Consider the following 23791-nt stretch of genomic DNA (forward strand, 5'->3'; position numbering starts at 1 on the left):
CACTAGATAGGGAATCTTAGAGAACTGCATCAAACCAGTCAAATTACTGAAGACAAAAAAAAATAATGAGAAATCATTATTCAGTATTATTTTATGTGCAACATCATTTGTGTGCATGTGTGTTTACTCCTATATATATTTACACTTCAACATTTAATTTAAATAAGTAAGTAATTTTGTTCTGATTGGTACATATCATATAAAAAAAATAAATTTTCGGTTGATCACTCATAGGTAAATTAAAAACAGAGTTTTTATCCATTTAACTTTTTTTATATTATTGTAACTTGACGCTAAGAACTAAGTTTCTAAAACGATTCTTTCAGAAAATATACCAAATCATTTACTAGAAAATGAAAAATTTCTATTAAAGAAAATTGCCTATTAAAGAAAAATTTTAAAAATAAAACTTTATTAATGCTTCATTATCGTAATACATATATATATATATGTTTTTTTTTTTTTTTTAGCAATTACAATTGGTACCGAATAGGGGACGATAAGAAAATCTAAGTCATGATAATCATGTAGAGGTCCCCAACGAAACCCTTCAGTAAAGCATACAAAGTTTTTACACATGATATATAAGAAAAGCAGTTGTATAGGTGGTCCAAGTAAATTTCAATCGTTGACATAACACACTAGAAATAAATCGCAAATCACAGGGTGAAAAAAGTAAAAACAATGCCATCAATACCAGTATATCGAAATAACATTATAAATATAACCAATATTTATCGGTAAATAAAAATAGTTATAATTCGTAGATTATCTAAGTGACATTCACTACACGGTGAATGTCACAGTTAACACAGTCATCCTATGTTCCCAACACCTAGGTTCTTTCTTCAGGTCACTCCTCTGGTTATATTTCCCAGATCCAGCACATGGAAACGTTTCAGTCGCTTGATATCGTTGCTTATGTCCAATTGATTTACTATCAGAAAATTAGATATGTGTGTCTAACCGCTGTTTATATTATGAGCCAATCTTTTGTATCTCTTCATAAAAACAACGTAATCCTAGATAGTCATGAATTTCTTACCCCCTAAAAAACAACTCTTTTGTGGTTCTCATAAATTTATTTTTGAATCTTTGAAATATTCAATATTGCTGTTTCTCGTCTTATCATTTAGTTGGATCCCGTAAGTCCAGAAACGTTATTAGGACAATTAATATATACTATTATAATATATAAAATTATTCTTGCAGATGATTTTCAGAAGAGCTTTTTAGTTAAAAATTATCGGTTTTTACTTTTTAAATAAAAGAGTTACCAAAAACAAAGTTTTCACCAGTAATTCAAAAGCACGAGATTAATAATTAAATTCAAAATAATCGTCTTGGAAAATTATTTTAAAAAATATAACGAAAGTGATTTGGTCAGAAGATATAATTTTTAAATGTTACTATGATTCTGTAATGATGATAAATAAAAAAAAAAACTTTAAAAATTGTTACATTTATTTAAGATAATAAATAAAACACCAAAAATTAGTTGAAATCTGTTTGACTGGACACGTAGATGAAGATAAAGGAATTAACAGAAAGTATTATAATAACTCTAGTAAGTAAAAATTCATGGTTTTTGAGTTTGTCAGAACGTATTTATTTTTATTAGTTGTATTTAAGTTATATATATATATATATATATATATATAAATATACATATATACACATATACTAAAGTTATCAGATTTTTCAGGTGTATTTCTGTATAGAAGGTGGGTAAATACAATATTCATTCACCTGTTATAATAAAAATTTCCAAGGCAAAATTAAACACCCACCGAGTTTGTCTAGTGTGAAGTCGTCATCGCAAATCAGGTGATTTTGAAGTTGAGAGTTCTAAGGTCCAAATCCTAGTAATGACAGTTACTTTTGTACGGATTTGAATACTAATCGTGGATACAGGTGTTTTTTTCTGGTTGGATTTCAATTAAGCACACATCTCAGGAATGGTTGACCTGAGATTATACAAGACTACACTTCATTTATATGAGAATGACATGTACTCATACATATCATTCTCATTCACAATCTGAAGTAATAGCTTACGGTGGTTCCGGAGGCTAAAACAAAAAAAAAAATGGGTGAGAGGGCAAAATTAAACAAGCAGAGGGAAGGTAAAAAGTTAACAAAATAAAACTTTTGTATTTCATGATGTTTGTACACTGAGTAAAATAATTTTAAGAACTTGTTTGAAAACAATTCTGTTTGTATGAATACGTAAAGATGTGTATATCATTACTTATTACATCGTAAAAGTGATCCATTATATCATCATGAAGTTTCATTTTCGAGCTTGCCTATTACAAGGAAATAATTTTTATAAAATCTTAAAGCAGAAATCCAGTGAGATGAAATCTGGAAATTCTGTAAGAAGCAGGAAGTAGGTTTTATTATAAAAAACAAAAGCATAATAGTACCTCTATCCTTAAAATATTGAGAGTTTGATAAATTTTCTAAATTTTGTTGTATTATTCTAGTAAGTAAAATAATTATTCTGAATCTTCTTTAAATTAAATATCAAAGGCGGGACCATTTTCAAATCTAATCAGATAGAAAGAGCTAATATGCTCCTCTCTATCAATAAGCGTTATGTAAATTTGTTTAATTTTATATTATATAATTAGAATTTATTTTATTTCCATCTTGCAACTGAAGAACTGGAGCAACATAGCCATTTCTTCCGCTACTTTTATATGCTTAATGTTGACCAACATGACGGATATAACATTACGGATGAATGTTATCACACCAAACCATGTTATGCACATCAAACCGGTTACATCATAGTTCTCATGATTTTATCTTGGGTAAGCACGGCACGCCGAATTCCCTCCACCATGCTTCTCTACGCTGCAGGAACAGATCGCACAGAAATATCGTATGTCCTGTGGTATCCTCCTCCGCGGAATAGTTGCAATCCGTAGCCGGTCTCTAAGTCTGTGCGCACAGGTATGCTTTGAAGTACTCCTAACCGGTAAGAAACTGGGCCAACTCGTACCCCAATTACCAGTGCTTGCAGTCTAGTCATCTCTGAATGCCGGAGCCTATTATAAATCTCTTACCAAATGCTATTTTTGTCTTTAATTATTGAATGAACTGCGTAAATGTTGAATCATGTTATTTTCTTCCAGATAAGAATTTACATGAGACAAACTAAAAAGCGTATTATAAAAATCGAACAACTAAAAATATATTGCTACGTTATGTTTTTTGTCTGACAAAACCTGTATTTTCTTCTTTGTATAATTTCTTTGCGTTTATGTGATTTATCAGTATTTGATTCACGATTTATCATATGTAATTTTTAAAAAAAAGTTACGTATTACTGTTGGTAATTAGTAAAAAATTATTTAGTAATCTGTGTAAATTATATTGTACAAACTTCATATCACTATTACTTAACTCTAACAAAACGATTTTTAACTGATTTTCTTTTAATATAAGTCAAACTGTTACAGTTACATTTGTTGATGACAACCGAAGAACTGTAATTATTCCAGCTGTTTTGTTATTTACTCACAGGTTTAAATCATTTATGTAACTAAACTAAATTTTAGCTGGAATCCTACTACTTACCGCATTTTTAATAAATTCTTACTTCGAATAAGTACTGAAGAAAACTAAAAAATTTCGTTTTTTCTGAAAATTACAACTTAAGAAATTCATAACTGAATTAATTAATATTATTAAAATAAATAAATAAATATATATATTGTATACAATTTATAAGAAAAAATGGATTCTTTTAACCATATAAGTTAATATAGTTACCCTAAATGAAAGTTATTTTAATGTATTTAAAATAAAACTATAAAAAAATGATAGGTTTTATTCTAACGAGCTCACATTGCATTGTTCATTGCCGTGTTCGACACAAAAGGTTATCTGTATATGGGAATACCACTTGAGGCACATCAATAACCCTGTGCTATCCTATACAGCGGTGATAAATTAATTTGAATGACTTTACTGCTGCACAGCTGTGCTAAGCATCAAGTGTCCGTAACGTATCTGCGTAATTAACATGGCTCATCCCTGCTAACACTCGTTATTCTTCCCTTTCATTATTATCTCTAAAATATAACATATTTTTTACACTTAAAATGCTGTTTCTTATATATCCCTTTGTCAATTTTAAAACAATTTGTTATATTTAAAATAATCGTGAAATTACTTCAACACTGTACACTTATTTATTTTAATAAAATTATTTTATAACTACCTGTCACAGAAAGTATTATAATAACTCTAGTGAGTAACAATTTATGATTTTTCAGTTTGTCAGAACGTATTTATTTTTTATTGGTTGTATTTAAGTTATATATATATATATATATAACTAAATATATATATATATATATATATATATATATATATATATATATATATATAACAAAGTAAGTTACCTATACTTCTGCAATTTTTATCCTTTTTATTTTGAAGAGCTGCTGAATCCGTTTTGATGAAATTGAGTAGATAAGTTATTTTAAATCTTACCCAAATCTTATTTTAAAATATTAATCGAGAATACTTCCTCGCAATTTTTGTATTCTTACAGAATAATTTCTTTATTTCATTATTTATTAGGCATAAACAATATTAAAATATTTAAAGAATCTACAAGTTCAGAATGATTTACAAAAAACCAAACAGACTTTTAGGGAAAGTTCTACTGATGAAAATAAAAAAAGAAAGTTTATATAAACATAAGTTTGGAAACGCTTTGGTAGCGAGTGTCGGTCGGCGAAATGTTTCGCCCTAATTTTTGCGTCTTTTGATTTTTGTGTCTTTTACCAGACACGTAAAATTTACAGTAATTTTTGGGACTCAACCTAAGCGGTAACTTTAGTGGTTTTATGGGATTTGACGTGAAAAATTAAAAAAATATCTCCATAGCTGTATATTTAGTAGCTTTTGATAAATCTGGAGTTAAACAAAAGATTTATATTAAAAATTAAAAAGTACAATTGCCAAAAAAAACATTGCTCTTTAATATAAGATAAATACTAATACGGGATAAAAAGCGTGCGGGTAACAATTGTATATAGTATTTATAGGTAGCATAATTTTGTTTTCAAATTATTTAAATTTATTTAAACATGTATACATACATATATATGTATGTATACATATATATACAAACAATTTTATGTAGCATATGACACTCACGGTAACGTAAGTATTCCAACGCGGAATCATACAACTAACTCGGTTCAGCTGTTGAGTTGCTTCGATGGAACAAACATCTATACACAAATACAACATCCTAAATATATTACCCTTTTTGAGCAGTCGTGTAAAAACACACTATTTTATGTTTGACGTAAAGTAACTTAGTTATATATGTAATAACCACATTAAAGTTTAAACAAAACTTATAGAGAATTTGATTCTCTACAAAAAAATAGTGAATAAAATAGTCAATAAAAATAGTAAAATAGTGTGAATAAAAACCACAGAATTTAAATATAAACGTAAGAGTTTTGAGGTTTATTAAAAACAAAGCATATCAAAATGTGAGAGGTTTTATTAGGTAGTATTTTATATACATATATAAAACAGGATTTTCAATATAAAAACCAAAACAAATAAATATTTTTAAAAAATAAACGCTCTTATTAAAAAAAAATTAAAAACTAAATAAAACAATTAATTAGATATCTATACAGCTAATTAAAATTAATTTTATGTAAATTTGTTTGAATTAATTTATTTCATAAGTTGGTAATACGAACAGCTGATTCCAGTAATTATTTTTTTTGTTTTGTACTTCAACACTTTCTTTTTCGTTTTCAGTTTAGCCTACGGAACCACAGTAAAGTATTACTTCAAATGATCATTGTGGATGATATATATGATTGTAAATGATGTCTAATCTTGTACAGTCTCATGTCGATTATTCCTGTGATGTGTGGTTAACCGAAACCAACCACCAAAGAACACCGGTATCCACGTTTTAGCATTCAAATTCGTATAAAATTGTCTTTACTAGGATTTGAAGCTTAGAATTCTCGACTTCGAAATCAGATGATTTGCGTTGACTATTCACCACTAGAATAACACGATGGGTATTGCATTTGATCAGCAATAAATATGTAAATAAATGAATGTAAAAGTACATATATATGAGTATCTAACAATGTAGAAACAAGATCCAACAATTAGAAAAAGAGCTATTAATAAAAGCAAGATTTCATATTGATGCTCTCTACAGCAGTCAATTATACGTTCCCGATAACCAATTCTTTGTCGATGTCAAATCACTTACCTTTCACATTAATAAATATGTTACCAAACAATATTTATTTATGTAATTTGTGTCACCAAAAAATTTCTCCAAGAGGTGTGAAGAGCAGATGATTATTGATTTATTTTTGAAAATAACTTATAAAAAGTAGTTGAAGCAAAGAAAGATGTAATCATATATTAATTATTTAATCTCTATTTTAATTCTCTCTTCTTTATCTGGGGTATTTTTTTGGGATTTCAAGTCAACTTATTTATTCCAAACGTGCACAACCTTTGTTATCCCATTCTTGTAGTATGATTTATCCAAGTCTTCAAAATTGGCAGATGTTTTGGCAGTAACTTCATAATTTCTAGTCAATCTCTTTTCAGCACATCACTTCATATATGAAAACAGATAATACTGGAAAAGTGCTGTACGAATAAGCCCTCTTACTATGGAAATATTCCCTAGAGTATTTTGAACAATGTTTGCTGTTACAGTAGAAAAAGAATGAGCAGGTGCGTTGTCTTGTTAAAAGGAGTTCTTTTTTGCCACTTTACCATTTTTTTTCTTTACTTCCTCATTTAGACGGTCCACCGGCAAAGGTTCAAAATATTCATCAGTTATCGTTTTACCCTTGTCGTAAAGTCAATGAAGATTACGCCACGAATAATAAAAATAAATGTTGACTTCTACTGCTGATTTATTGGTTTTCGCTTTCTTTAAAGCAAGTGCTGCGTCAAATCCATTTGGGTTGCAGATCTTCAGTGACGTAGATAAGTTTCATCGATTGTTATGAAACGGTGAAAATACCTCTTCATTATATTGAAACAACCCGAAACCTTGCTTACAAATGTTTACACGTTCACGCTTTTGGCCAATTGTAAGAAAATCAGACATCCATTTTGCGGAAAGCTTTCGCATATGTTAATATTCCTGTAAAATAAGAAACAACCACTCATTGTCTTTCCTTCTAGACTGTTGCCTTAACAATACCATGCACTTTCAGTCTTCTATCTTCCATCACAATATCATGCACTTTTCAATACACTTTGGGGTATAATATCAAAAGATCATCCAGAACATTCAACGTCGTTTATTCTAATGCGAAACTCTGAATACAACCAAATTACATTTTTTTCTGATTGTGGGAGTAAAAGGCCTGGGGGGTTATCATCGTCCGGGATTTTATTAATAAAAGGGTAAAACAACTTGAAAATAATAAAACTAATAAGGTGTAAAATTAATATTAAACATATAATAAAAATTTATTAAAACAAGAGTCAAGAAGGTAAAATAAAACTCAAAACTAATACCACAGACGAAGTCTTTAAAATATGGCAGTAATAAATAAGTTAATTAATTAATAAGTTAATTAATAAAATAAGTTAAAATAATCGAATAAAGAAACTATATAAAACTTACCTAATTCCGATGGGTTGTGCAAAAGGCTCCCTTATCGGATACTAAATTAAAGACATTGAACCAAAAAAATCAAAATTGAAAATAAAGGTTAAAAATTATCAACAACTCTTCTAGCATAAAAATATATATGATAATGTTAAATTTCTTGCAGTAACCTTGTACTATGCAAAAACGGAAACATCCGGTCCAAAATTTCGTTATTATTGTACAAGAGATCACGGATGTTTCCAGGTAGATTAAACTTTCAACTTGCAAAACGTTGAAATGGATGAACCCGATTTACCATTATATTTTTCCAGCTTTAGTTTCCAGGAAACTAAAACCAAGTAAAAAGGAAAAGTGCAGGTTTGATTTTCAAAACTAATATTTGATAACCACCCGAAATTCTTTTTCATTCATTTTTTACACACTTGGTGCATAATCTTGGTGAAGATGCTCAAAGTTAAGAATGATCTTGACAATCTATTATCAACCTCTTAACAGTGCACCGGCATATCAATCAGACCTCTTGATGTCAAAGTATTAAATTTGAATTATTAGCTTCAATTTTTTTATTAGCCCTTAAAATTAATCTATAATTTTTTTTTTTTAAATTCTGCAAATTACTGTGTGTATTAAAATGAATGCTAACCAATTACTTAAATTATTTAAAATAGAGTAAAATATAAATTACTTATCCTTTTTTCCTGGTTAGTTTTCTTGCCAGTACTTTTTTGTTTCAATATCAAGGCTCATTTCCTTCAAAGCAAGACGTTCAATTTCTTTTTGCTTACGCTACAGCTTCGTATTAATATCGTACTGATAACCCACCGGGTTGGCCTAATGGTGAACTAGTCATTGCAATTTGGCTGATTTCGAAGACGAGAGTTCTAAGGTTCAAATCCTAGTAAAGACAGTTACTTTTATAAGGATTTGAATTGAACCGGTCGTGGATACCGGTGTTTCTTTGGTGATTTAATACCTTACGGTGGTGTCGCAGGCTAAAAAGAAAAGAAAGAAACCTAAAACGGTATTTGTTCTGTTGTAATATCACACTAATTTACAATGTAATTAGCATATTTATGGTAGTGTTTTGTTTGCATTATGAACTTCATCACAGAATCTCGAAGCTTGTGCGTAGGAATATGAAATGTAATTTATTTAGAGTATGAAAAATTTCATGCCTGACCGGGATTCGAGCCCAGGTCCTTTGGATGAAAGTTCGAGACGCTATCAATCGCGCCACGGCCGGAAATTATCAAAGTATTTCTGTTTTCGTTTTTAATTACCTAACTTCTTTTCTGCTTCTATTATAGATCCTCTATTAGAAAATATAAAAATTATGAACACAACAATAGATTTGCCGATGAGTAAGAAGACTAATAACTTCCTTTATAATAAGGTAAAAATTGATGAGGTTATCATATTTTACTCTTCATTCACATTTATTTTAAGCTATAAAATTTCATTTTTTACCGAGACTATACTAAGGAAATAATTTTTTCGACAACTCTATAATCTTACACGATGCTCAATAAAAATTCTAAAATAATGTCCTACTAACTATGACTAGTGTTATTATCGTAAATATATAAATAATTATTACATAAAATCATTAGTTATTAAAGTCATGTCATGAATGACAAGACATTTGTAATTAAAATGTTATTAAAAATTTTGCTGCTGTGTGAAAGATGTTCATTAAATCTCTCAGGAATATAATTAATTTGGCGACTTGATATAGGAGCAGCAGCTCACTCACCATATTTGCAATTATTATGTTGTAATAAGTAGAAAAATAAATTTATAAATTATTTTAATTTTTTTTTTTTTTTTTAATAACATTTCGTCATCAAAGAAATTATTGTTTTTTTTATTATGCTTTAAATCTTCTTATTCAGCAAATAAAAATAATTTTTTTAAATTTATTAAAATAATTATAGTACCAAACTCTAACTCATATTTCTCAAAACATGACTTTTTTTGTGTTCAGTCCTGGTTTGATGCAGCTCTCCAAGATTCCCCTATCTAGTGCTAGTCGTTTCATTTCAGTATACCCCTATATCCTACTTCACTAACAATTTGTTTTACATATTCCAAACTTTGCCTGCCTGTACAGTTTTTCCTTCTACCTGTCCCTCCAATATTAAAGCGGCTATTCCAGGATTCCTTAATATGTGGCCTATAAGTCTGTCTCTTCTTTTAACTATATTTTTCCAAATGCTTCTCTCTTTATCAGTTTACCGCAACAGCTCTTCATTTGTCACTTCATCCACCCATCTGAGTTTTGACATTCTCCTATAGCACCACGATTACAAAAGCTTCTAATCTTTTCTTCTCAGGTATTCCGATCGTCCTAGTTTCAATTCCATATAAAGCTACACTCCAAACATATACTTCAAGAATGTTTTCCTGACGTTTAAATTAATCTTTAATGTTAAAAAAGTATATTTTTGACTGAAGGCTCGTTTCGCCTCTGTTATTCGATGCTTAGTCCAACTTAGGTAATTCTACTTCCCAAATAACAAAATTCTTCTACCCTATAATCTTTTATCTTCCTAATTTTATATCGATGGTCCATCTACATTATTTCTACTACATTTCATTACATTCGTTATGTTCGTGTTTATTTTCATGCGGTAGTTCTTGCGTAGTACTTCATCCATGCCATTCACTGTTTCTTCTTAATCTTTTTTACTCTCAGCAAGAATTACTATATCATCGGCAAATCGTAACATTTTTATCTTTTCACCTTGCACTGTTACTCCGGATATAAATTGTTCTTTAACATCATTAACTACTAGTTCCATGTAAAAATTAAAAAGTAACGGGGATAGGGAACATTCTTGTCGGACTCCCGTTTTTATTATGGCTTCTTTTTTATGTTCTTCGATTATTACTGTAAAACATTACTAATAATTGAAAAAAAAAACATTGATCAAATATAAATAATACCTACTAGGGATAATTTTAAAATTTAAAAATTATGTATTTCAGTTAACAATTCATTTTTTAATGTTTCATTTGTAGGCTAAACGGACTCGAAAAATTTTTTTTTTCGAAAGTTAGTTTTTTACGCAAATCGATAATTCAGACTTTGCTGAATAGATTGATATATACACTTACTATATTTCTTAAGAATTATATTTTTAATTTATTCTTAAAACATAAAATGCATTGTATTTTTTTGTTTGCCCCGAAAGTATAAAATTGTAGAATTGCATAAGTTTTGAATTTCCTTATGAATTTCCATGACTTTATTTTGGAATGTACAATATTTTATGCTCTTTTAACTGGTATTACAACATTAGTCTCAGAAATCTTAAGATAGAAATAAAAGGCGTTAAGTTGTGAGATGGTATTGTGATCGTTTGACAGACAAACGGATCGATAGTTTTCAAAATTATTATGGCACGGGTATTTGAAACATGTAACAGAATTAAATTCTGTGAAAAGAGCTTTGTGGGCCATTTATTCCGTAAGATCTCCACTGATGATGAACCTTGTCATAGTTTGCCTACTGGTGGTGCAGATTCATGGTGTAAATATAAGAAAGCTACAACTACTGATAATAAATTACCATATCATAAAAATAGCATATTTAAGGATGCTATGCAAGCAGTAAAGCTAATTTTCCAGGAGCTATCTGACCCTGATTTATTAAAAACGTATTTGCACACGAGAACCCAGAATTGTAATGAACGTAGGAGTAATGTGATTTGGTCGCATGTTCCCAAAAACGTTTTTGTTACGAGACCTGCATTCAAATTTGAGGTTTTTGAAGCAATTACTATTTTTAATAATGGTAACATTGTGAAGCATGTTCTGCTTTCAATTGGGTATTACTCCGGATGGAAGAACTTTACAATGTATGAAAACTTTGGACCAAGAGTGCATTAAAAGCGGATTGGTAAGTAACAAAAATGGAACGCGAGGCTAAAAAAAATGAAAATTGTATGAAGATTTTGATGAGTTACCTGCTTACAATCCTGCAATGTATTGATAGTAAGTTCATTTATATAATGTCAATCACAGAAATAATGGTAAATTCTTTTTGTTTTTCACTTTTTACCATAAATTTTATTGTGATGTAATGGACAGTTTTTCTCAAAAACCGTTCAACTGACCATGATGAAATTTTTTACAATATTCTCCTCACAGTATTACATACATTGTAATTATTATCAGCTTGATATTTGCTAAGTAACATTTTAAAATTATTCTAGCATTTTAAAACAAATTCTGAACAGTAACTAACTATAATTTTTTTCTCAGGTACAGTACAATATTTTATCACTGAATGTATTATGCATGTCTGAAAGTCCTTAATAAAACTGCTGTAAAAATTTGGAAGACATAGGTTAAATAGTTTTTGAGAAAAATTTTCCTAACCTTTGCATTGTGTCCATCAAATCTTAAAATTGAGTTAAGTTAAAATATAGTCTCAAAAAAAATACTTTCCTTATTACTTTTCTTTCAGTATTTTGAAGAAAAGTTTCAGTTATAAAATCAAATCGGATAGGTCAAGAAAAATGTAACTGGAAAGGAATAATTCTATATTCCTTTCAAAATATGTCATTCGTAGAGAAATGTACAATAAGAATATAAACGTATTATCTTTAATGGTCGCAATTATTTTTATATGAAAGCCGCAAATGATAATATTATATGATTCATACATTTTCATTTTCATTTATTTGAAATGTAAAATTATAATTTTTTTTATTCAGTAAGTTGTAATGTTATTGCATAACATTATTAATAGGTAAGCATCTATTATAAAAAAAAGAAAATAAAAATATGCTTTTAAACTTTTTTTTTCAACAAAATAATATGTACGAGTATAAAGTTGTCTATTTTCGCAAGACCACAATGGGGCAAATGCATGGGGCCCTACCTCAGTTCTATTTTGCACCTTAACATTTTTCATCCTAAGTAAGAGATTTACTACATCTTGTATATTGAAGCTATCATTTACATTTAGCATCAAAACTTCGTCATATTTAAAAAACTTATGTAGATGTTGAGATGAAAGCGCGCCCCATGCTTTTCATTGTGGTCTCTCAAAAATAGATAACTTTATACACATTATTTTGTTGAAAATAAAAATGTTTAAAAACATATTTAAATTTTTTTTTTTCATGATATCTTTGACACATTTTCTGTAAGCTTACTTCATGCTGCTCTGCTATTTTTTTTGCCGTGCGTTACAATTAGCGCTGGCGTTCACTTTCCAATCGAGCATCGCGCTCTTCAGTTGACTGAACTGCACAAATTTGCAAATAACGCTGACGTCTAAGCGCCAATCGAACCTCTCGATCTCTCTATCTTTTGTGTTTCGTTAGCTTTAGACTTTAAATAACACTGGTTTTCTGTATCAAATCGAGCCCCGCGCTTGAAAGAATTTAAAAAATGGGAAAGAATTCAATTTTTTTTACTGTTCCTAAAACACAAATGTAATTTTAGATAAATCATCTTCATAAAGAATTCGTGCGATCGAATGAATCGTTCGTGCATACCTACCTACTGCGCATGTGCACTACAGCGTGGAATTTAAACGTTAACGGTGGAAGGAAAGTGAGTAAAAGAAATATTATTAGAATTAAACCGTTACTATTTAAAAATCGATATATTTATTTATTAATCGTCAAAAGTGCAGAATAACTCTGACTTAAAATTACCTAGACTTTATTATGAGATCCATTTTTTAAGCGTGTGAAATGTGAAGCCTGGAAGGAATTTACATCCAGAACCTTGATTTACTGACATAAAATTTTTATATGTGCCGAGGAATTTTGTATTATTAATATTTTCAAATTATAAAACTACGGATAATTTATTTTTTTAATTAAAATTCCAATATACCCTCTATTTATATAAGTTATATAATCTCTTTTTTGTTGAATGTTTGCAGTTTCGACAAATAATTTTTAATAAATTTAACATACTATTTTATTATTATGACGATGTAGGCGTTAACTGACACATTTTAAAGAACAAATAGATATAGATGAAGGAATATATAACAAATATAATTTCCTTCCTTGTATTTTAACCCCAGTTAAACTTTATAGCCCAAACTAATTTTTAATGACTACTTACCGATTGATCTTAATTAATAAATATAAGTAAAATGTTTGAAGGTTAATTTAATGCACCAAACAAACAGTTTCAATAGTTTTATTGCAAAAATTGTTGCAAAGTAGATTGCAACATATAATACACCGGCTGAATAGTTGTACGTTAAAGCAAATTTTTATAGACAACATTTTCTATAACTTTCCTGGCATCAGAGCAGTAGAGCAATGGAGTCATAAGGGAGGTATGTACTCAATCAAAAAATGAGCTATGGTTTTATTGTATTTCGAAATATTTCATGACCCAGGAACCCTAAAAAACAAAAAATGTGGGAATAAATTCGTATCAACGTTAAGTATGTACGTGTGTTGGCGTATTTGAAGCTTTATAAACTTTTACAGAATAAACCGATTTTGATGAAATTTGACTCGGAAACTCATTTGTACGGGACAATTTTATAGTGAAAATTTGGGATCAGTAACTCCATGGGGTGAGGTAGAAAGTTTTTTTGGGGTCAGTTTTCTCAAAATTTTTCAAACATTAACGCAATTTTTTTTAAGCTCAGTAGATGCCTACACGTTTATATATTCCCATTTAAAAAAGTATTTTGCGCCCAAATTCTCCTCCTTCCCCCTCCAAAAAAAAACCCAGAAAAGTTATCTTTTTATTTATTACATATTTTTATGTCTTCCTAAGCATAAAATTTTTGTAAGTGGCCTCCTCACCAAAAAAAAAAAACATCAAGAGCAGCAGTAATAGGTGGAAGAGCCGATAAAATTTCTAAAAAACTCTATTTTTTATATTTTAAAACTCTTTGTTTAGTTTATTTAAAATTTTAGTAATAATATTGCAATAAAATTTCATCACAATTTACTCACCTCCAGAAAAAAAAATATCTTTGATAACTTTTTACTGGTTGTACATTTTTCAGTGGAAGTTTTTTTTTCATTTAACATAGTAAACGTTATCAAATCAAAAACAAATTTTTTTTTTACCTTAAACAGTAGTATATCCATCACAAATGTTTGGCAATAACGACGAATTAAAATGAAGGTACTCCGTAGTTTAAATCACTGACGGCGTATTTTTTGCAAAGGTTAACTATGAAACCCTATAAAAAATTTGTTGTAGTTGAAGACAGAAAATTAATAAATAAAAGTTATTTAAAACTTTATATCATGTAAATATTAAAAAAAGTGTAAAATCCCAATAATTTATGTAAATAAAAATTATGTAAAATATACTTTAAATTACGTAAAATAAACTACTGATTATTTGGTTAAAGCTCTTAATATATAATTTTTTCTTCTTTTCCAAATCTAATTAACATTACCGCCACTTTTTTATTTTTGATGTGTTGTGAATACTATTTTAAATATATTTATTTTTTGCTGTTAGATCAAATTTATTTCTTGGCATAAAATTTTGTTAACGATTCCACTTGAAAAGTCTATATTGAAGATCTGTCAACAAACCCTATCAGTCAGACAATGTTACCTGATTACCCATATTTACCCATATTATCCATATTTTACCTGATGTTATCACAACTTAAGTGGTCAGTCATCCCCTATTGTTCATCAGTAAAGTATCAGTAGAAAATAAAATTAATGCGATATTTTTTTCAGGACTATTGTTATTGTAATGAATACACCTTTCAATAACAGGGTCGAAACAGGTCAATGACCGCTCATAATGATGTCGGATGTAATAAAATGTCGGATTACTAGAGGTTTTTTTAATCAAGATTTTGCTAAATATTAATCATTACATTAAGGCTATTTTCATTTATTTCTAATAGGTTTTTATTACGTTTATTTAAGTTTTATGCTTATCTAAGTAGCATAGATCTATGCTACTTGTAAATTATTGGTTATGTAAACACATAAAATATAGTAATCTTATAAATATAAAAAAAAGCTATCTTGTAAAAATTAAATTCAAACATGATTGAAATACTTTATAATGTTTCATAAAATATACCTGTATGATTCCATACGGTTTTAAATAATGATATCGCATGAACATATTTTCATTTACTTCTTTTTCCTTTTTTTTATAAAATCCAACACTATATCCTGTATTGGCGACGTGTATCTTAATAAATTCACTTATTCATTCACATAGCGTGTTATAAATATTTATGTATTAAATATTCATACTTAAAACAAGTATTTAAACAAAAATAAAAATGAAACTACAAATAAAACTTGACGTTTATTTTAAACATTAGTACTATATTATTGCAGAGTCTATTTTCTAATTTGCTAAAATTATTATTTTTTTCTAAATAAATTAATGATTTTATATTTTCAGTATTATTAACAAATAGTTTATTCTAAGAGAATAAACTATTTGTTAATTAGTTTTCAACAAAAAAAAATTTGTTATTCAACTAAAGAAATAAAAGTAAATTAAAAAACAATTTTCAGTAATATAAGTAAGATAGTGGAAGTAAGATTTAGTATAAGTAAGAGAAATACGGAAAAACTTTTATTTAAAAGTTTCAGATTACTATTTTTTTTTTCAATAGAATACACATTTAACAAACCTAAAGCATTTTGATAGGTGTTCGTCATTGGGTAGTAAATTTAAAAAAAATTCTTACTCGGGAAATAAGTTTCCATTTGTAGAAACTTGCTTGAGAATATGTATCCAAACAATCGGGTATAAAGAAAATTAACAGAAAACCGATAAAAATTATTTTTCTATAGTTATATAAAGCAGTATTTAAATGTATGATCTATCAGTAGAATATTTTTATTCTGCAATAGTACTTATGCGTTCTTTAATATCTACATTTTACGAAGGATTGAAGGACCAAGCTTTATAGGATAAGTCATAGTTAGAAACAAAGTAGACTGGTTTTACTTCAATAGTAGAACAAAAGGAAAGAAAACTCTAGGTTCAGGCGTGTAACCTGACCCGTTTTTGGGTTGGTTTAGAAGTATTTCTCCCTCTGGATCCATAAAACATGTACAAACTTAAACATCCTATCATATACTGATAATGATCTTATTGATACTGATCTTATTAATTCAGATCCTGGCATACTGCCAGGATCTGAATTAATAAGATCTAATTTAAAACAAAATATGTGGAAAAAGGATTAAAAATAAGAAAAAGAGAGAAATAATTGAAAAGAAAAAATGTACACTGGTAAGTACCAAAGAATGTGACGAACTACTTCACCTCAAGGTTTTCCCGTCATTCAATTGGAAAAACTGAATTTAATGGGTGTTTATGCCACCAATAATCCGTCAACAAATCGAGAAATTTTTAATCAGATGGTAGAAACACAATCTTGACCTGTTCTTTCTGGGAAAAAAAGTTTCTTCCGAATTAAAGATCCACTCGAGAGAAGGAAGAGGAAGGAGTTCCTAAAAAAAACTTACCCATTCCCAGGATTATGTTGCATGTGTACATATACAACTACGGTATATACTTATCTGACTCCCGTTGGTAGTTCAGAGCAACGTTTTTTCTTTTATTTTTCACTTATTTTTCATATAACTTATTCTTCTTTATTAATAAGTACCTTTTTAGTTTATTTATTCCGGTGACACAGTTTCGATGTCCCACCAATTTAGAATATAATTATACATTATAAAATTACTTTCATCAAAGTTTTTCTGAACTTTTTGTCTTTTACTTTCTTTTTTGGACCTTTATACTACTAGGTAACAGGTAGTATTGAGTATACCATAATTACTTGATATTTTTAAGGATCACGTGAGTTGTGATTTAATAAATCTTTTCCATCTTTAATGGAAGACCGTATGGTATGCTATTCTTGAAAATAACTGAGGAATTTTTTAACGTGTTTGTAACTTATATTACACTACCTACAACCATTATCGTTATGGAAAATAACAAATTTTTAGTATTAAAAATATGAACTATAATGATTTAAAGAAACTTCTAAAAATGAAAAAGAATAAAAAGTAACTGCAGAAAATAGTAAGAAAGTGAAAGGATTACGGAACCAATTCTTTCCCAAAAATAAGGGGCAAAATGAATCCGACAAAGTAAAGAAAAATACTCAGGAAGAATGAAAATAATGTGAGAAAAAATTAAGTAAAAATAAAAATAAAAACTACTTCCCAGTCCTTTAGCTAGGCAAAATTTAAGAAAAGAAAAAATGTTTTAAATGAGATAAATACTTAAAAAAACAACATAAAAAATTCATACGTGGTTAAAGATTTCATGATTGTGAGAGACTACTTATTTACGTATTAAATATTATTAAATGTAGTATTATTATTGTACAATAAATTTCGATCTCATTTTTATATAAATCTTATTAACTACGTACCAAATTTTACCAAGCGATTAAGAAAATGTCGTAACATAATTCTTTACTCATCTTCAGATATCAATTATCCGCTTGAAAGGATAGAATTATCATTAATCAGTTATTAAGCAGTTTTTAATGGTTTATAACCTATAATAAATTCAAAACAAAAGTAATATATTTCTGAATTCAATAATTGAATTCAGGTTATGAATTTGAATTAAATAACTCTATTACTAATATACCAATATGTTTGTAGTTTCTATAAACAAGTTGATCTAAGAGCAAAAATATCTTCACTTTCAGTGGTAAATAATACTCCTTTAGTATAAGATCATATCTACGATAGAATTTTTAAAATGAAAATTATAAAACGGATTTTAAATTTCTAACGACCATCATAATTCATAAGAAAAAGAATTATAAAAGTACCCTTCCTCTTAAGGTAATTTACATATTAAATAAGAGTATAAAATCTGGTATTAGTAAATCCAGTTTGCCAACAATAAACTGATATAATTTTCAGATGTTTAAGAATTGTTAAATCCAGCTAAAATATTTGTTATAACATACGGTTTTATAATACAAGTTGTAATTTAATAATATAGAACCCGTTATAGTTAATTCAAAACGCGTAACCTTATTCCTATTCATTTAAATATATATATATAGATCACACGATATATATATATATATATATATATATATATGAATAAAAGAAATTTCTTCTCTCTTTTTTTTAAATTCTTGTTTCATGTCACCGTTTAAATTTAGAAGAATAAATTTTATTAAAAGTATAATACTTTTAATACTACTTATCCGTTAAAATAGCAACGACCTATTTAAATATGTAGATATATATACATAGAGATATATATATAGATATATATATAAATTGTTGAGATTTAAAAAATAAAATAAATAATGCTTATATACTAAGTTACTTGTCCGAAGGAAATGTAGTCATGTAACTTTATACTAGGTTATTCATAAATACGCATTACCGCATTACATTATAGTAATAATAGTATATGTATATATATATATATATATATATATATATATATATATATATATATATATATATATATAATATTATTTTAGCAATGAATAAGTGCGTAAACATTTACAACTTTATAAGCTAAAGCATCATAGTGAAATACTCATAGAATACAACCCCACACATTTCTTATAATGTATATATATATGTCTTAAAAAAGAAATATATTCAATTAAAATCTAACATATTAACGTTTAATATATGTACCGTTAAATAAAATCATATTTTAATTGTTCAGGTATTAAAGTAGTAGAGGTTTGTATTTATTTGTATGTAAATACATAGTCGATGATTTTATTTGTTAATGAAAACATTTCATAGTTTATGTGTTACAGATATAATTCTAATGAAATGTTAGGATATAAGAAATAATAATTGTATTTGGTTTTCCTATTAAAAAATAAGAAAATAGATAGAACTAGTTTTTTGACTTATAGTCGTCCATTAACGATTGTAGAGCACTAGTGGTTGAAAGTCGGAGTAATAATGTTTATAACATTTAATAAAGCATATTTTCTATTAATTTTTAATAAATTTTCATATTCGATAAGGTAAAAAAAATAAAAGGTACATTTGAATCAATAGAATTTGGTGATATTGAAAAATAAATGATTATTTTTGGTTAGGATAATATCCAATAAAGTTTCTTGGTTATTTACACGAAAAATAGAAATTACTGTGCAATGAAGATTTTTGTTTTTTTCATAGTGTTTAATTTGGTATATACAAAAAATGAGTCTAAAGAATAATGATCAAATTCACAAAATAAAAAGCGAAGAAAACATTAAAAAATAGTCTTAACAATCACACAAAAAATAACTAATCAAACAATGAAACGGTGAAACAAATTAAAGAATCAACAAAAATAAATGGCGAAACTAAATGATTCACTTCAAATCTCTAAGAACTTACAGATCTAATACATGCAGTCGCTTTAAGCGGCGCTTAATGTCCTCTCTGTTATCGAGAAGGTTAACCGCAAGTCAGTTCACACAGTTTGTTCAGTCTCATTTTGTATCTTTTACTGAATCGCGGTATCTCCTCTCGAACGATTCCCAAATAATCGTGTATTTCAGAGTTTTTCGCAAACCACAGTGCTCTGTTATATTTCTAAATAGTTTGTTCTGGAATCACTGTACGACTTCGATGTTACTCTTGCTTTTTGTATCCCAGAGTTGGATTCTGTAAGTCCAAATCGGTTTCAGGACCGCTGTATATAGAGAAATTGCTTGTTAGATAATAACAGTGGCGACCCCCTGCCTTTCCTTTTCTGTTTAGCCTTCTCAACCGCCGTAAGTTATTACTTCAGAGAATGAATGAGGATGATATATATGAATGAAAATGAAGTGTAGTCTTTTACAGTATCAGGTCGACCGTTCCTTAGATGTGTGAGGTGTGGTTAATTGAAACCCAACCGCTAAAGATCACCGGTAACCACGACTTAGAATTCAAATCCGTATAAAAGTAACTACCTTTACTAGAATTTAAACCTTACAACTCAGTACTTCAGAATCAACTAATTTGCAAACGAGTTAACCACTAGACCAGCCCGATGTGCAACCTACCCAATAAGTACGTGGCGGGTAGATAACCGATAAGAACCAAATTTTTTTGTCCAATGTTAGTATTTTTTAATTGTTAACAATTGTTCCGAAGAAAAATAAGTCCTTAATTAAGTAAAATTTCGACATACTGAGAGTGAACTTGCTCTACAGCCTCAACCCCTTAACCTTTTAAGTTGAAAATTTAATGGCATCAATGCCCCATAAAAACAAGTAATCTGACTAAGTTTGGTCAAAATCGGTCTGGTAGTTCTGGTAATATAAGAAGTGCAAGATCGCACACACACACACGTACATACGAACATCCGGAATATTTCCACCCGGTTTTTTGGTTTTTTGTGTTCCTTAGGTGTCAAAACGTAAAGATCCGGTGAAAACCAAATTGTGCTCAAATTGAACCGATTACAATACTTTCCCTTCTAAATTATTAGCTCTGCTATAGCGCTAGACGGAAAAATAAAAATAATCCCATTTTTTTCTAAAGAAAAACCTATTGAACCCTAATAAAATACTTATTTCAAAATAGTATTAATTAAACTAAAATTTTTATTGACTTCAGAAACTTTTATAAACTTAGTTTTTATTTATTTCATATTTACGTATAACAAGAAATAGATGTTATTCACATTTATGTATGTTTTTGTGTGATGTTTATTTACAGAAACTTTCAAATGATCAATATATGTTAATAATATTTAAATAAATCATCGAGTGTTTAATTTTATGGATGTGAACACTAATTTTACCAGCCATATTTCATTCTTTTATGTAAATATAATTACGAAAAATTGAAATATATGTTGTAAATCTATATTTATAATTATACATAAAGTAAAACTAAAGGTTACACACAAGAAAATGAATAAATTTCATACATGTATCTGTCTTGTTATATACCACTCAAACATTGCAGATAAATATATTTTATTGTTTCATCTATATTAAATAATAAAAATTAACTAGGCTCAATTCATACTGGCACAGTTCAGAAAATTGTTTCATGCTGTAAGATTATTTTTTCTAACAAAATTTTGTGTTTTATCAGTATAAACATTATTTAAATTAATTTTTGTTATTTATCCATTAACATAATTTTACGCATATCAAAGTACTTAAAAAAGCTTGGATTAAAAAATAAAAGAAGACTAACCACCGAGATATTTGTATGAAATATGTGAAATAAAATAAAGTAAAGATAATCTGGAAATTTAACAGATATGAACGTGACTTGAAATATAAACATACCCGGTTTGGTGTTGCTGTTATTAATATTTTTAAAAGATTCCTGTTTAGGTTTCATCCCCCATTTCTTTTGTTAACAAGATATAAATATTAAAAACTAAAAAATACGACAGCCGAAAAAAATATTGCTGACTTACATTGCTCTTTTTATTTTGGTATGGTTCTATCGTGATTTTGTATTATACTAGCAAATACTCCGTTTGAATCTAAAAATCGGAAGACTGGTTGCGAAGATATTACAGTATATCCTAATTACCGTGATCTGTTAGATTGAGAATGTACCTGATGCAGTAGTTAGCCTTCAACCTACTAATAAAACCCCGTTTGAATTTTGAAAGTTGGACGATTGTTTGCACAGGTGTTATAAGAGCAACCCCATTGCCCCTTTCAAACCAGAACCCCAGGGGCACCACTTTTGTTATCAGTTGGTCTAGCCAAGCTCTAGGTGCTCGCATCACCTCACCACTCTAGCCTCACACGCAGTCCCCATTTTTTTTATAAAAACTCTTTTTAAATATTTCTTATAAATTTTTCGTTTTTCAAAAAATGGAAACTGCAGTTGTAACCTTTTTTACTTCCTCTAGTATTGTAGTCGCGAAAAATTTCGGTTTTGAGTTTCAACGTAAATATCCTTTCTGATCATACCTGAATCCACTATGAGTAGTTTTGGTGTGACGTCTGTATGTAGGTACGTATATATCTTGCATAACTCAAAAACGATTAGCCCTAGAATGTTATAATTTTGGATTTAAGACTGTTGTAACATCTAGTTGTGTACCTTCCCTTTTGATTGCAATTGACTGGGTATCTAAAGTGTCAAAAAATTGTATTTTGGACTTTTTCTTAACTGCAGTAATAAGCTCTCATTGAGAGGTTTTCAAAAATATGTCATAAGTGGTATTTATTTTCATTGGTTACAGAGTTATAGCCCAATAAAATTTTAATTAATGAAATATTTGGATCTTACACGGGGAAGGCACATCAGCACTACTCCGACTTCATTTCCTTTTTTTTACAATTTAAATATATTGATTTATTTATAATTATTAACCTTTGATCGCCAAAAAAGTTTTAGAATGAATAATAATTCAATAATAACAAAATAAAATAAAAAGATATGTAATAAAAAATATAAATATATAAAAAATAAATAAGCATACATGGAAGTCATGTGGGTCCACATCACATTATTTCTTTAAAAAATATAAGTTTTTACAAATATTTTTTAAGAAAAGGAAACTTATTACGACATCTGGTGGTGAAACTAAAAGTTGACAAGGAGAAGGTTTGTGGCAAATGAATGGAGACAGGAGTGGAGTAACGAATCTACCGCTAGACAGAACAGGTGATGATGATAATGAATATATTGTTTACTTTGACGAAAACGGACTAAAAGTTTATACTTTGCCACCAACATAATTTTGTATGTTTTACAAAATTTAATAATTAAATTTAATTATTATTAAATTTAATAATTTTGTATGTTTTTGGTGGTGATAGGGTGAAATGTTACTATTGACATTATTATTGTTAATAGATGATGATTTTTTTATTACAAATATTTTATACGTTTGTGATCTAGCAAATACTTATTTATGGTTGTGTACTGTGTATGAAACAATACGAAATTTAATTTTGTATTCGATCAAACATTTTATACAAATAAAACCAAATTTTAGATCCAAATTCTTTCATAAAACATTTATAAAAGAAGTAGAACGACTTGAAAAGTTTATTCAGAAACTAAATAAGAAGTCAAACACTGTAATACACATTTAAAAAATAGTTTTTAGAAAATTATTGCGGTCTACAACCACAAAAGGGATTTGTAGTTTTCTAGTGACACAATTTTTTTAAGTATTTATTCTGTAAATCTGGAGAAAATATTGGATTCGAAATAAATATAAAAT

Source organism: Lycorma delicatula, chromosome 1 (genome assembly GCF_047948215.1).
Source record: "Lycorma delicatula isolate Av1 chromosome 1, ASM4794821v1, whole genome shotgun sequence".
Taxonomy (NCBI): domain Eukaryota; kingdom Metazoa; phylum Arthropoda; class Insecta; order Hemiptera; family Fulgoridae; genus Lycorma; species Lycorma delicatula.